The sequence below is a fragment of the Oncorhynchus keta genome, chromosome 35, assembly GCF_023373465.1.
Source record: "Oncorhynchus keta strain PuntledgeMale-10-30-2019 chromosome 35, Oket_V2, whole genome shotgun sequence".
Taxonomy (NCBI): domain Eukaryota; kingdom Metazoa; phylum Chordata; class Actinopteri; order Salmoniformes; family Salmonidae; genus Oncorhynchus; species Oncorhynchus keta.
In genome coordinates, this window is record NC_068455.1 from 62726453 (window position 1) to 62739464 (window position 13012).

At 43.7% G+C, this 13012-nt stretch overlaps 1 protein-coding gene across 1 annotated transcript in view; it reads left to right on the plus strand.

The window, feature by feature from the left end:
• LOC118368784 (insulin receptor substrate 1-B) overlaps positions 1-13012 on the plus strand; it is a 56999-nt gene that overhangs the window by 5275 nt on the left and 38712 nt on the right. The gene's annotated exons all lie outside the window — the stretch shown is intronic.

Sequence of the window (13012 nt, forward strand, 5' to 3'; positions counted from 1 at the left end):
CCTTTACATTTTTTAACTTGGGTCAATCGTGTTGGGTAGCCTTCCACAAGCTTCCCACAATAAGTTGGTTGAATTTTGGCCCATTCCTCCTGACAGAGCTGGTGTAACTGAGTCAGGTTTGTAGGCCTCCTTGCTAGCACACACTTTTTCAGTTCTGCCCAATTTTCTATTGGATTGAGGTCAGGGCTTTGTGATGGGCACTCCAATACCTTGACTTTGTTGTCCTTATGCCATTTTGCCACAACTTTGGAAATATGCTTGAGGTCATTGTCCATTTGGAAGACCCATTTGCGACCAAGCTTTAACTTCCTGACTGATGTCTTGGGATGTTGCTTCAATATATCCACATCATTTTCCTCCCTCATGATGCCATCTATTTGGTGAAGTGCACCAGTCCCTCCTGCAGCAAAGCACCCCCACAACATGATGCTGCCACCCCCTTGCTTCACGGTTGGGATGGTGTTCTTCGGCTTGCAAGCCTCCCCATTTCCTCAAATCATAATGATGGTCATTATGGCCAAACAGTTCTGTTTTTGTTTCATCAGACCAGAGGACATTTCTCCAAAAAGTACAATCTTTGTCCCCATGTGCAGTTGCAAACCATAGTCTGGCTTTTTTATGTCAGTTTTGGAGCACTGGCTTCATCCTCGCTGAGTGACCTTTCAGGTTATGTCAATATAGGACTCATTTTACTGTGGATATAGATCATTTTGTACCTGTTTCCTCCAGCATCTTCACAAGGTCCTTTGCTGTTGTTCTGGGATTAATTTGCACTTTTTGCACCAAAGTACGTTCATCTCTAGGAGACAGAACGTGTCGCCTTCCTGAGCGGTATGACGGCAGCGTGGTCCCATGGTGTTTATACTTGCGTACTATTGTGTGTACAGATGAACGTGGTACCTTCAGGCGTTTGGAAATTGCTCCCACGGATGAACCAGACTTCTGGAGGTCTACAATTTTTCTTCTGATTTCTTTTGATTTTCCCATGATGTCAAGCAAAGAGGCACTGAGTTTGAAGGTAGGCCTTGAAATACATCCACAAGTAAACCTCCAATTGACTCAAATGATGTCAATTAGCCTATCAGAAGCTTCTGAAGCCATGACATCATTTTCTGGAATTTTCCAAGCTGTTTAAAGGCGCAGTCAACTTAGTGTATGTAAACTTCTGACCCACTGGAATTGTGACAGAGTGAATTATAAATGAAATAATCTGTCTGTAAACAATTGTTGGAAAAATTACTTGTGTCATGCACACAGTAGATGTCCGAACTGCCTTGCCAAAAATTAACAAGAAATGTGTGGTGGTTGAATTTTTTTTTTAATGACTCCAACCTAAGTGTATGTAAACTTCTACTTCTACTAAATAAAGTATTTAGTTTTTTTAGGTTTAATACATTTACAAACATTTCTATACCCCTGTTTTTGCTTTGTCGTTATGGGGAATTGTGTGTAGATCGATGAGGAAAACAACACATTTAATCATTTTTAAAATAAGGCTGTAACGTAACAACGTGTGCAAAAAAATCAAGGGGTCTGAATACTTTCCAAATGCACTGTACAATTAATTACCTGTAAGGTCAGTCAATCAAGCAGTGAATTTCAAACACAGATTCAATCACAAAGACCAGGGAGGTTTTCCAATGCCTCACAAAGAAGGGCACCTATTGGTAGATGGGTAAAAAGAAAAAAGCCGACATTGAATGAACATGATGAAGTTATGAATTACATTTTGGATGGTGTATCAATACACCCAGTTGCTACAAAGATACAGGCGTCCTTCCTAACTCAGTTGCCGGAGAGGAAGGAAACCTCTCAGGGATTTCACCATGAGGCCAATTTTGACATAAAAACAATTAGAGAGTTTAATGGCTGTGATAGGAGGAAACTGAGGATGGATCAACAACATTTTAGTTACTCCACAATACTAACCTAATTGACAGAGTGAAAAGGAAGCCTGTACAGAATATAAATATTCTAAAACATGCATCCTGTTTGTAACAAGGCAGTAAAGTAATACTGCAAAAAATGTGGCAAAGCAATTAACATTTTGTCCTGAATACAAAGTGTTATGTTTGGGGCAAATCCAATACAACACATTACATAGTACCACTCTCCATATTTTCAAGCTTAGTGGTGCCTGCATAATGTTATGGGTGTGCTTGTAATCGTTAAGTACTGGAAGGGTTTTTTTCTGGATAAGAAGACACGGAATGGAGCTAAGCACAGGCAAAATGTTAGAGGAAAACCTGGTTCAGTCTGCTTTCCACCAGACACTGGGAGATTAAGTCACCTCTCAGCAGGACAATAACCTAAAACACAAGGCCAAATCTTAGCTGGAGTTGTTGACTCAAGAGGTTGAATACTTATCAAATCAAGATATATTAATGTTAGAATTTTTCTTCCACTTCACAGAGTATTTTGTGTAGATCGTTGATCCCACTTTGTAACAGAACAAAATGTGGAAAAAGTCAAGGGGTGTGAATAATTTTTGAAGTCACTGTAGGCCCCACTGATCCTGGATCTATGTCAACAGTTTCTCCCCCACACACAGCACTACGCATGGAGTGGGTATGGGATGTGGTTGCCAGATTAGGGAGACCGGGAGCTGGGAGGGAGAAGAGAGGGAGGAGAGGGGGTGTTTCTCACTCTCTGTAGTTGTCAGCCAATAAACAATCGGGAGAGCAAACCAAATAAACGACCCCGTCGACTCTTCGTCTGGTCAAACATTTTGACATCTGTCTTTTGGCATATCTTGTGTCAATTGTGTCACTGAATTCTCTGTTACTGAATGACAGCTTAACTCAACATTGCTCAGAATGCTGCCACCCTCTCCTCCTGTTTGTTTAGTGTTGTGTTATAAATCAATTTTCTCTGACTGGTCTGAAGTTTAGACATTTCTCAGTCAACCCCAGCGCCAGCCAGCTACATCAATCTACACCCATACGGCTCATATTGCATATAGGGTCTAGCTCATGCGGTTTCAACATTTTCCATCTCTTTCATGCAGACGCTTGACAAAATAATTTTCGAGGTGTATGAGGCCACCTTGTGTGCACACCCACTCACACACAACCCTTGGGATTCCAACCCATATAGAGTAAACGGGTATATCATACAGTGCTTGGAAGAGTCGACAACAAGCTCCTCCCATTTTAAATGATGCCATTGGGACAATGGGCGGAGTCTCTGTGTCAGTGACCATCTAGTCTTCGGGGTTTCTGTCCAGTAAGCTGAAAGTGTATGGGGGTAATGTGAACCCCCACTTGTACAGTTGGGAGGGCAGAGGGATTCACACCCACCCAGATACCTTTTCAGTCGAGCAAATACTGTGCTGCTGCCACTTTCAAGTCATGTCAGTCTCCTTGATCCTATAGGTGTGGAGCAGTGCTTGGTTACATGCTATGGCTTGAACTGAGGTTTTGAGCCAAAGCTGACACATTGAGAGGTCGCTACAGTATTACGTCACAATGCTACATTATTACTGGCAGTGTATGTGAGAACAGGGGCTACAATGGAGAGAAATGCATTCTCTCTCTCTCTCCAGACACACACACACACACACACACACACACACACACACACACACACACACACACACACACACACACACACACACACACACACACACGGCATGTGTTTTACTATCCTTGTGGGGACTTAAAATGAACCCCTAACCCTAATCTTAACCCCTAACCCTAATTGTAACCCTAACCTTGACCCCTAACTCTCATTGTAACCCTAACCCTTACCCATAAGCTTAAAATATCCTTTGTCCCACAAGGGAGAATTTTCTTAGTTTAACTATCCTTGTGGGGACTTTGGGGGATTTCCTTTACCCATGAGGAGCCCACACACACACACACACACACACACACACACACACACACACACACACACACACACACACACACACACACACACACACACACACACACACACACACACACACTATCCGTGCTGCGTTCTGGGAAACTCACCTGGAGCAACCAGGGACTGCCTTCATCTTAATATCTCGCAGGCCATCTCCCTCCCTCTGCTAACCCGTAACTTTCACAAATACAGTCCAGCTGCCATGCAGAGACCGAGAGAGATATTGAGATCTTTATTTGTTCAGCTGGGTCCAGGGGGGCCATATGGCCAGTAAACACAGTATCAAGCTGTAAGAGAGGCTTATTTAGCAAACTATTTATATTCACTGGAGTGTATCAAGGCTGAAGTAGGGTATTAGAAGTATGGAGCATCATCGTTTGCCAGGCAAATAAAGTCCTCTGGCTTACAAGCCACCTCAAGAACTGTTGTTGGACCTAGTAAACAATGAAGCAGTGTAAACTGGAGATGAGAGATGAGATACGCAGCACTGTTAAGTCAGTCAGGGGCACTACACACACACACACACACACACACACACACACACACACACACACACACACACACACACACTAGGAGGTAAACCGCTCATTAAACTATAGTGTTAAACACAACTAGCAAGCCACAACCCAGAACAAAGGCCCTTCCAGGTCTGTCTCAATGATAAACAGCTACTAAGCTCTGATCTACAGTCAGTGTTCCCTTTTGGCCTCACATGAACCACAGATATATTCACTGGTGTATGATCCACTAACCCCATATTAGCTCTGATCTACAGTCAGTGTTCCCTTTTCACTTCATATAACAGATGTGACTGTTATCTAATACTCTGACTCTATATCAGTGCAAGCCAAGACACCACTTCACCCATGTGGATACACTTGTCCCAAGGCATGGCTGTAGTGTAGTATTTATATCCAGCCCTTGTCAGCCAGTCTCCCAGTCATCCAGGCAGACGGTATGATCCGGACCTCACCGGTGGCCGCCTCGGCCCGGGAGGCGATTAAACGTTAAACCCAGTTAAACTGCTGCTCATCTCCCTAATTAGACCGTAATTGTTGTGTCCGGGTCGGCCTGACTCGGCGCTGCCCGACGGGGACAACAGGATGGTGGGTGTGAACCAAGAGCTAGCTTAGCCCAGAGCTATTTTGGCCGCTAAGACCCGGGGGCTGTGTCCCAAATGGCACCCTATTCCCTGTGTAGTGCACTACCTTTGACCAGAGTCCTGGTCAAAAGTAATGCACTACATAGGAAATAGGTCACCATTTGGGATGCAAGCCTGAGTAAACACTGTGAGCTGGACCCTCCCTCCTCCTTCTCACGTTAGCCACAGGGCCACGGGGTCATTTCCTATGCAGAAAATAGTTGAAACCCATTAACACCCTGTAATTTCATTCAACCTGCCCGTGTTTTGTTGGGCAGGTAGATCCCCTGTTGCGCAACAGACCCATGTTCTCTCTCAACAGTCAGCTACTGTAAAACGTCAGCCCGAAGGCTCGGCTCGACATTTAGGCTTGAGAGTGATCAATTTAAATCCCCTACACGTGCTTCATATGCATGTTATATGTGCAACAAGCGCGATTTATCCCAAGGATAGTCGGTAAGTGGCCAATCATTTGATTGACATGAGGGAAAGGCTGAGAGAGGAAAACAATCGATCACGTCAATGAGTGTCCATATGGCGCGATGCAGCTGTGAGCAGAGGACGTTTATGCATAGAAACCTTTTTATGGCGATATTGATCTTCTGGTTGATAGTACATGATATAGGCTAACCAGAGGCTCACCGCACGCTGCTGCAGGACCAGGTCAATGGGTTCATCTCAGTGGTGAATGAATTGGACTTCTGCACTGGCATGGAGAAAACTGGACAGGTTCCAGTAAATTCCATTGGTAGTCCTCCTCTGCTATATTACTTTGGCTTATCTTGTGCTTTTGGCTGAGTGATGAAGACTAGGAGACGAGAATAGACCGCCTCTTCTGGTATGCACCTGGTGTGTGTCCTCCTCCAGCGCAGTCTCCATACGTCAGTGGTTCTGTGAGCACACAAGAGCCTTGACGTGGCGCTCTTTAACGATGGCTGCCAGGTTGACGCGGCTGTTGTGAAGACCGACCAGCACGCGAGCTAACCTTCACGCTCACTTTCATGTGGTGCTTTAGCGATGACAAATCTGGATGCCTCGCTGATAATTGTGTGCGTGTGTGTCTTCATAACGCAAACCATATGTGCGAACTGAGCCTTAGGGAGGTGGTGGTGTTGTGTACGTGTTGTGTTTCTTCCTGGGGGGGGGGGCAGGAGAGAGGGGGAGGGATAATGAGGGAGTGGGAACGAAAGAGAGTGAGGGAAGGAGAAGTGGGGGAGCAGAGGAAACAGACTGGGACACTCGGCAGTAAGGGAGATACTTTTTGAAGGGGACCCACGGTTTTATTGACACACACAGACACACACACACACACTAGACACAGCTGTCCAGTGTCTCTCCGCACTGGTAACTCAGGGTGATGGCGAGAGTTGAGGGGGAGAGATAGCCGAGCAGGCAAGATGGTAAACGAAGGGACTTCAGGCCTCAGATGTCCAGCTTGTTGGCTTCTTTAGTGACGTATTTTAGAGTGTTGTGGCATGCTAGGGCACTGGGGTCAGCAGCATGAAACAAGGCCTAGTGGGAAAAGGATCTTTCCATGCCAGCTCTAGCATTCAGTGATTAGCTGAGTGCATTAGCGAAACTAGGAGAGATAACGTTTTTACGCCTAGCACTCACAGATATCGATCCCCTCCATGAATCTGATGAGATTGGAATGTAAAAATCCACAAAAAGCGATGGGGGACGCCAGCCCTACTTCATAAAATTATCTTACGTACAGTACAGTAGGCTACTTCATAAAATTATCTTACGTACAGTACAGTAGGCTACTTCATAAAATGATCTTACGTACAGTACAGTAGACTACTTCATAAAATGATCTTACGTACAGTACAGTACAGTAGGCTACTTCATAAAATGATCTTATGTACAGTACAGTACAGTAGGCTACTTCATAAAATGATCTTACGTACAGTACAGTACAGTAGGCTACTTCATAAAATGATCTTACGTACAGTACAGTACAGTAGGCTACTTCATAAAATGATCTTACGTACAGTACAGTAGGCTACTTCATAAAATGATCTTACGTACAGTACAGTACAGTAGGCTACTTCATAAAATGATCTTACGTACAGTACAGTACAGTACAGTAGGCTACTTCATAAAATGATCTTACGTACAGTACAGTAGGCTACTTCATAAAATTATCTTACGTACAGTACAGTACAGTAGGCTACTTCATAAAATGATCTTACGTACAGTACAGTACAGTAGGCTACTTCATAAAATGATCTTACATACAGTACAGTACAGTAGGCTACTTCATAAAATGATCTTACGTACAGTACAGTAGGCTACTTCATAAAATGATCTTACATACAGTACATACAGTAGGCTACTTCATAAAATGATCTTACGTACAGTACAGTAGGCTACTTCATAAAATGATCTTACATACAGTACAGTAGGCTACTTCATAAAATGATCTTACGTACAGTACAGTAGGCTACTTCATAAAATGATCTTACGTACAGTACAGTAGGCTACTTCATAAAATGATCTTACGTACAGTACAGTACAGTAGGCTACTTCATAAAATGATCTTACGTACAGTACAGTAGGCTACTTCATAAAATGATCTTACATACAGTACAGTAGGCTACTTCATAAAATGATCTTACGTACAGTACAGTAGGCTACTTCATAAAATGATCTTACGTACAGTACAGTAGGCTACTTCACACCAAAAAAATAGGTTCTAAATGTAACCTAAAGAGACTTTTTGGTCAAATGAAAGTTGAGAAACTAAACCCTCAACTTCACTACAGCGTCTGACTAATAAAATAGACTATACATTATGCAACACTACTGAATCCTACCATACATCACACATCTTCTTATCCAGAAAAAAAACCCTTCCAGTACTTAATGATTACAAGCACACCCATAACATTATGCAGGCACCACTAAGCTTGAAAATATGGAGAGTGGTACTATGTAATGTGTTGTATTGGATTTGTCCCAAACATGCACTTTGTATTCAGGACAAAATGTGAATTGCTTTGCCACATTTTTTACAGTATTACTTTACTGCCTTGTTACAAACAGGATGCATGTTTTAGAATATTTATATTCTGTACAGGCTTCCTTTTCACTCTGTCAATTAGGTTAATATTGTGGAGTAACTAAAATGTTGTTGATCCATCCTCAGTTTCCTCCTATCACAGCCATTAAACTCTCTAATTGTTTTTATGTCAAAATTGGCCTCATGGTGAAATCCCTGAGAGGTTTCCTTCCTCTCCGGCAACTGAGTTAGGAAGGACGCCTGTATCTTTGTAGCAACTGGGTGTATTGATACACCATCCAAAATGTAATTCATAACTTCATCATGATCATTCAATGTCGGCTTTTTTTTACCCATCTACCAATAGGTGCCCTTCTTTGTGAGGCATTGGAAAACCTCCCTGGTCTTTGTGATTGAATCTGTGTTTGAAATTCACTGCTTGATTGACTGACCTTACAGGTAATTAATTGTACAGTGCATTTGGAAAGTATTCAGACCCCTTGATTTTTTTGCACACGTTGTTACGTTACAGCCTTATTTTAAAAATGATTAAATGTGTTGTTTTCCTCATCGATCTACACACAATTCCCCATAACGACAAAGCAAAAACAGGGGTATAGAAATGTTTGTAAATGTATTAAACCTAAAAAACCAAAAATCCTTAATTTATATCCAGTAGAAGTCAGAAGTTTACATAGACTTAGGTTGGAGTCATTAAAATTTGTTTTTCAACCACCACACATTTCTTGTTAATCTTTGGCAAGGCAGTTCGGACATCTACTGTGTGCCTGACACAAGTAATCTTTCCAACAATTGTTTACAGACAGATTATTTCACTTACTATTCACTCTATCACAATTCCAGTGGGTCAGAAGTTTACATACACTAAGTTGACTGTGAATTTAAACAGCTTGGAAAATTCCAGAAAATTATGTCATGGCTTTAGAAGCTTCTGATAGGCTAATTGACATCATTTGAGTCAATTGGAGGTTTACTTGTGGATGTATTTCAAGGCCTACCTTCAAACTCAGTGCCTCTTTGCTTGGAATCATGGGAAAATCAAAAGAAATCAGAAGAAAAATTGTAGACCTCCAGAAGTCTGGTTCATCCTTGGGAGCAATTTCCAAACGCCTGAAGGTACCACGTTCATCTGTACACACAATAGTACGCAAGTATAAACACCATGGGACCACCCAGCCGTCATACCGCTCAGGAAGGAGACGCGTTCTGGCTCCTAGAGATGAACGGACTTTGGTGCGAAAAGTGCAAATCAATCCCAGAACAACAGCAAAGGACCTTGTGAAGATGCTGGAGGAAACAGGTACAAAAGTATCTATATCCACAGTAAAACGAGTCATATAACAACATAACCTGAAAGGCCACTCAGCAAAGATGAAGCCACTGCTTCAAAATAAATGGCAGTATGAGGGAGGAACATTATGTGGATATATTGAAGCAACATCCCAAGACATCAGTTAGGACCCAAGTTAAACATTTTAAAGGCAATACTACCAAATACTAATTGGGTGTATGTAAACTTCTGACCCACTGGGAATGTGATGAAAGAAATAAAAACTGAAATAAATAATTCTCTCTACTATTATTCTGACATTTCACATTCTTAAAATAAAGTGGTGATCCTGACTAACCTAAGGCAGGGAACGTTTACGAGGATTAAAAAGTCAGGAATTGTGAAAAACTAAGTTTAAATATATTTGGCTAAGGTGTACGTAAACTTCCGACTTAAACTGTACACACACGCACACACGCGCGCGCGGCTAGCAGCCTCACAGGTTCATGTGCAAAGGACAAACAGCTGTTACGACCCCCAGTAAAGGCCGGGCTGAGCTGGAGCAGGAGGAAGCAGGGGAAATACCGTAGTGCCTTGGAGCCAACAAGTCATAATCACACCTTAAGTCATATAATGGCCTGTGGAGAGATTCCCAGCAAGATCTATTAGTCTACTGTATATGCTTATACCTGTCTTGAGGGGGTAGAGAAGGGTGCAGTTAATACAGTATGCATGAATAGTGCAGTGTGTAGTGTGTGTGTGTGTTCTGGACTTCGCACTGCAGTTGGTGGTAGCCATACGTGAAGCTGAACGTTGTGATAAGGTTGTAGTTAGGTTATAATACGTGACCTCTCTTGTATGAATAGAGTAGTGTGTCAGAGTGCGTTCAAACTGCAGTGTGTTACATCCATTAATCACATGTTGAACTGAATGTTTCCGTAAGGTTGAGGTACAGAAACGATGGGCTATATGAATAGAGTAGAAAGTGTTCTACTTATCCTGCAGTTTGGCTGTAGCCACAGACTCGCCACGTGGAAAAGCTGAATGTTTGCGATAAGGTTGCCCTACAGTTGTCTTGCTAGCTGGAACCGTCTACTGTTCACCCAGAGAGGTGCTCCTTGTTGCCCAGGAGCACAGGGTCACTTTGACTCTGTCTTCGCCACCCTGTAGTCTTATGAATCATCAAGACCGCTGCTGAGGGCTTTGGGAAATGACCGCTGTGTGTGCGTGAGGGCTAAGCTCGTTTGCAGTGTTATGTACCCCCCCCACCCCTGTCCCTCTGTCCTTGTGCTGGACCAGACTGCACGGCCACCCCACTGGGTTTTCATTGCGTGAGCTAAAGGCCTTGCTCTTTCTCCACCACTGGCTCTGTTAGTAACACACTGCCAGGGAGAGGTCCCGTAGGGGACAGCCAGTCACATCTAGAATTCACACACTTCTGTACACCTCCTCCTTCTGGAACGTCTGAAAGAGGTTGGTACGATGGCAGGTTGGGTAGCTGAGATGGATATTATGGCCACTTTTAAGGCGACGATAAGTGCAGTGGTGGAACCATGTACGCAGAGCGTCGGGAAGCACGTTCAGGGAGCGAAATACATTCAAATAAATAAATGAGCCAAACAAGAAACACAAACAGCGCGCCGTCATGAAAAACAGGAACTATGACGACTGGGGAGGAAACCAAAGGAAGTGACATATAAAGGGCAGGTAATTAAGGAGGTCACGGAGTCCAGGTGAGTGTCATAATGCGCGTAACGCTGGCGACCGTTGTGCGCCCTAACGAACAGCCAGGTGACCTACGAGGCCGGAGAGGGAGCACACGTGACAAGCTGATGCGTTTAACTGAGCTAGCGGGCTGCTCTGACTGCTGCAGACGGCGTGTGTGGGTGCGTGCGCACGTGCACTCCGTGCGTGCGTATCACTAGCAGGTGTAGGAGGGGAAACGGTGGCCTTGCAAGACCCGAGATCAAAGAAGGCTGTTGTGGGGTTGAAGTGGGAAACGTGACGCTCGGCTGATTTCTACGGATGTATTCATAACAAGCAACACAGGGCAGCTTCGCGGATAGCTGAGGAGTTGTTTGGGATAAAAGAAACACACGGTTGAGCGGTGTTTGGCCTGGGGATCTGAGGCCGTGCGTGGGAAGGATGGTCAGTGGAGTGGGATTGTAAGGTGGTGACAGGGAGAGAAAATGTGTGAAGGAAGGACGCCGGATCTATTTTGACTTCCATTATTACCCTTCAAGTTCAGTTTCTGTCGTCACTCAGTAGATCCCGGAAAGTCTGCGTCTTTTCCTTCCTCGTGTTTCATTCATTCTTTAACTTCTGCTTTCATTTTTCTCAAGGACCTTTTTGTTTTCCTTCTGCATTCCCTCATCTGTCTCAGTCCCTCTGCCTCAAAATCTACAAAACACATTTTTCTGGTGGTAAATCTTTAAGCAGCTGGCAACAACACACACACACACACACACACACACACACACACACACATTCATGCTTGGCTTAGAGTGACTCATCTAATGCAGAGGACATGCATCGTACACAGCCAATGGTCTACGTTGTTTTCCATGTGTTTGGTACCATTGATTCCATTCCAGCTATTACAATGAGCCCGTCTTCCTACAGCTTCTCTCACCAGCCTCCTCTGTCTGGCATAACAGCTATTCTGGTGTGCCTTGATGTCCTGTCTCATCATCCATTTAGCGGTAAGAAAGCCAGAAGAACATACACACGCAGGTTTCCCATTCCACGGCCACAACTGAATGTTTTGGAAGCGGGGAGTGGAAACGTTAGTCATAACAGATGGTCGAGTCTGTCGTCGTTTTGTTTTTGCGTTCGTGCCGGAGGTTTTTGTCCATACACGTGGTTGTGATTATTGGGTTAAACAGAAGGCACGGGAGAGACAGAGGAACACATGCTTCCCCTGCACCTAATTGATACCATTTCATGTATGTGCGCGAGCACACGCACACAAACATGCACACGCACACGTGCACAGTCCAGTATGATCATGTTGGAAGCTATGGAGGAGTAAGGGCTTTCTTGTGTTTGGTTGAAGTTGACAGAGGTGCCTCTTAAGAGCTATCAGTCTAAACATCTAAGCATTTAGGCCTAGTCTTAAAGTGAGTGTGGGTCGTTTGCTTGCGAAGGATTCATTGACACCCATTCTTATCTATGAAAGCCGTTATTAAACACATGTTCTGGTCCCCTTTTCTACCACTGATATTAACAGAGGACTTCACTGTTCTGTTTTAGACCAAGTGAGCTCAGTCTCAGGGAACGGGTGGTCTTCTCTGTTTACAGTGAGTGACCTGTAAATGAGGGACTACTGTAACCAAACCTTATACAGTAAATGAAAATGTTTTTCTATGGGGTTGTAATGTATTCAGAATGTCTCAAACCTGCAAACGCCAACCAGGTGTATGGAAAAGAAGTCGTCTACAGAGACGGGCGGGCTACAGAGACGGGCGGGGTGGATGGTAAATTATCGACACCGACCATACCGATCACTTATCGCAAGCATTTTGCTGATATCGTTCTTCACAACAAGTAGCCTGTTCTACAGAAATGAAGTTTGTAATTAAAGAAGTTTGCTAATGCGGGTGATCGTTAATGGGACAATTGATGGCTACAACCATCAAACTAGCAACAGTAGTTTAATGGATAATAAGACAAGAACAGTGGTGCACATGAATGTTATGTGTGTGTG